This window comes from Pristiophorus japonicus, chromosome 7, assembly GCF_044704955.1.
Source record: "Pristiophorus japonicus isolate sPriJap1 chromosome 7, sPriJap1.hap1, whole genome shotgun sequence".
NCBI classification, from domain to species: Eukaryota; Metazoa; Chordata; class Chondrichthyes; family Pristiophoridae; genus Pristiophorus; species Pristiophorus japonicus.
In genome coordinates this window covers 223,407,886-223,411,745 of record NC_091983.1, presented here as the reverse complement: position 1 = coordinate 223,411,745, position 3,860 = coordinate 223,407,886, and the positions used below count along the sequence as shown (strand labels likewise).

At 46.8% G+C, this 3,860-nt stretch overlaps 1 pseudogene; it reads left to right on the top strand.

The window, feature by feature from the left end:
• Nucleotides 1–2,145: 2,145 nt before the first annotated feature.
• LOC139267620 (U2 spliceosomal RNA) lies at nucleotides 2,146–2,383 on the top strand (annotated as a pseudogene).
• Nucleotides 2,384–3,860: the final 1,477 nt, after the last annotated feature.

Below are 3,860 nucleotides of genomic sequence, written 5' to 3'. Positions count from 1 at the left end.
AAGCAATAGAGGGCATAACGGCTGAAATGGTAGCCATACGCACAATGGTACTCCAGAACCGAATGGCCCTAGATTAGATACTAGCACAAAGTGGGGCCACATGTGCCTTAATTGGAGCTGAATGTTGCACTTACATTCCCGATAATTCAGAAAACATAACCAACCTCGCTGATCACATAAGAAGGGAGGTAAAGAAATTATCCATAACAGCAGGAGGATCTGGCTGGTTTGACTGGCTGTTAGGGGGATCCTGGGGGTCCTATCTTATGCATGGAGTAATTATTCTGGTTGTAATAAGAATTACTTGCTGTCTGATTATCGGGTGTTTTAATATCTGCTGTAAAGTTATGATGGCTCGACTGATGCCAGTAGCCAGTGTAATCGCCGAAGAAGAAGCACATCTGATGGAAATACCTGAAGACACCAAGGATGAAGAAACAGACGACGATGACACCGACCACTATCTTTGAAGGGTAGCCTAGAGCTACAGGCAAGGTGAACATACGGAACATCAGGGAAGTAACATACCCCAATGGACGAATATATGATAATATGATACTATCATTGTGGTCATCTGGATTTCGGGAACATCATCCAGGACAAAAGGGGGAATATTGTTGGAGTGGATTTTTGGACATATACTGGACTAGTATACGGGACCAAACATTTGTTTTATTTTCCCCTTTAATGAATTTTGTAAGGGACAATACTGATGCATTATGCTTTATATCAAAAGCTTAGCCTTCGATAGTAAAAGCTTTGTAGTGCTAAAGCATGTGTTGTAAAGTGACGTAATTTGTAAGATAAAAGAACTTCACTGCAGATACCAATTTGAGAAGATGGTTCAAAGACAGGGGTCTTTAACACTTCTCCCAAAGCTTTGTCTCCGATTTAATAAACCTCTCTTTATATATTATACAGTCTCGGAAATATTTTTCCACAACAATGAGGCGGACTTCCGGGCAGGAATCTGGTCGGGGGGAAAAAAGTGCACACTGTGGAGTCAAATCTGGACGTCTAGGTTTCCAACCAAAACTTTTGCACTCCCCACCCCCTACCGCGGCTCGGAAAACCCGTCCCTGTCAATATCTGGCCCTTATTTGACAAGGAAAACTCTCCACTGGCTGGAGTCATGCCTAGCACAAAGGAAGATGTTTGTGGTTCTTGGAGGTCAATCATCACAGCCTCAGGACATCGCTGCAGGAGTTCCTCAGGGCAGTGCACTAGGCCCAATCATCTTCACCTGCTTCATCAATGATCTTCCCTCCATCATAAAGTCAGACGTGGGGATGTTCGCTGATGACTGCACAGTGTACAGTTCCATTGGAAACTCCCCAGAAATTGAAGCAGTCCATGCCTGCATGCAGCAAGATTTGGACGAAATGCAGGCTTGGACTGATAAGTGGCACGTAACATTTGCACCACACAAGTGCCAGGCAATTACTATCTCCAACAAATGAGAGTCTAATCACCTCACCTTGACATTCAATGGCATTACCATCGGCAAATCCCTCACCATAAACATCCTGGGGGTCACCATTGACCACAAACATAACTGGACCATATAAATACTGTGGCAACAAGATTGGATCAGAGGTTGGATATTCTGTGGCGAGGGTCTCACTTCCTGACTACCCAAAGCCTTTCCACCATCTACAAGGCACAAGTCAGGAATGTGATGGAATACTCTCCACTTGCCTGGATGAGTGCAGCTCCAACAATATTCAAGAAGCTCGACACAATCCAGGACAAAGCAGCCCCCTTGATTGGCACCCCATCCACCACCTTCAACATTCACTCCCTCCACCACCGGCGCACCGTGGCTGCAGTGTTTACCATCTATAAGATGAACTGCAGCAATTCGCCAAGGCTTGTTCCATAGCACCTCCCAAACTCGCGATCTCTACCACCTAGAAGGACAAGGGCAGCAGGTGTCTGGGAGCACCATCACCTGCAAAGTCCCCTCCAAGTTACACACCCTACTGACTTGGGAATATATCACCACTCCTTCATCGTTGCTGGGTCAAAATCCTGGAACTCCCTCCCTAACCGCACTGTGGGAGTTCTATCACCACAAGGACTGCAGTGTCTCAAGGCGGCTCACCATCACCTTTTCAAGGGCAATTAGAGATGGGCATTAAATGCCGGTCTTCTCGGCCTTTTGGCTAAGATCATGCGTAACTGACCTGACAGGGGAGTAACCATGACCCCAAAGTGGTTCTCCCTGGATCAGGAAGGTGGTTCTCCTATGCTTTTTGGAAATAGGAGGTGGGTGGGGTGGATTGACTCATCCACCTCCACGGAGGTGTGTGGGGGGCCTGACCCATCCACCTCCATGGCACGAACCTGGTATTGCAGTACTTCCAGGAACGGTGCAGTGGCTCTCGGCCTTTTGGCTAAGAGCATTGGCGCAGAGTGATCCTTGATGTGTGCAAGGTGACCTCTGGCTTTTGTGATTTGACAAAGAATTGGGAAGATTGGCAACGTAAAATAAAAAAATAAAAAATTAAATGCCGGTTTTGCCAGCGACACCCACGAATAAAAAAAAACATGAGGTTTTCTTATACATCCTACCAAAATGCACCACCTCACACTTATCTATGTTCAAGTTCTTTTGCCAATTATATGCTCATTCTGCAAGTTTAATTAATATCTTGCTGTATTTTGTGGCATTCTTCCTCGTTATCCTCATACCCCCAATTGGGTGTCATCCACAAATTTTGAAATTGTACTTCCAATTCCCGAGTCCAAATCGTTTCTGTAAATGGTGAACAACAGATCTTTGTGGCACACCACGTCCTAGCCTTTCCTAGTCTGAGTAGCTACACTTAACCCGTACTCTCTGTTTTCTGTCTTGCATCCGGTCTGCTACTTGCCCCCTGACTCCACATGCTCTGACCTTAGTCATGAGTCTACTGTGCGGTACCTTAGCAAAGGCTGTTTGAAAATCCAAATATATTACATCTACTGCATTACCCTGTCTACTCTTTCTGTTACAACATGTTTCAGGAATCTCAAGAATACAGTTTATGTTCGTCAACCAATCCCAGAGATTGGAGCATGGTAATGATCACAGATAGATTGAGACAGGGCTATGTGGAAAGAGTAAGGCAATGGGATTAGTTTTAGTTTGGCCTAGGAAAGAATCGGGAGACAATGGGCCGAATGGTCTCCTTCTGTGCTGTAAACCTCTAAGGTGAAATGTCTGTGTTGTTGTTGAAGTTAATTACTAATTACATACAAATATATCAATTTGTCGTCCATAGGGACGCGGGACAGGGATTGTTCGAGGCTGGAGTAAAATCCCTCTTTGGCCTCATCTGTTGCGTCAAATGTTGGGGCGTACGCACTGATAACTGCGGCACACTGGTTCCGGGATAGGGTGAGCTGGAGAGTCATGAGACGTTCGCTAATCCTGCAGGGGGAGTCTCTGAGCCGGTCGACCAGCTCATTTTTGATGGCGAAACCGACTCCGTGGAGGCAGCATTCTTCCTCTAGTTTGCCTTTCTAGAAGAAGGTGTAACCTCCATCTTGTTCTTTGAGCTGGCCTTCCCCTGCCCACCGGGTCTCGCTTAGGGTGGCAATGTCAACATCGAAGCCTCCTTGATAAAGTGCCACATCCCCACCGACACCTGGGAGTCCCTGGCCCAAGACTCCCCTAAGTGGAGGAAGAGCATCCGGGAGGGCGCTGAGCACCTCGAGTCTCGTCACCGAGAGTATGCAGAAACCAAGCGCAGGCAGCGGAAGGAGCGTGCAGCAAACCAGACTCCCCATCCACCCTTTCCTTCAACCACTGCCTGTCCCACCTCTGACAGAGACTGTAATTCCCGTATTGGACTGTACAGCCTCCTGAGAACTCA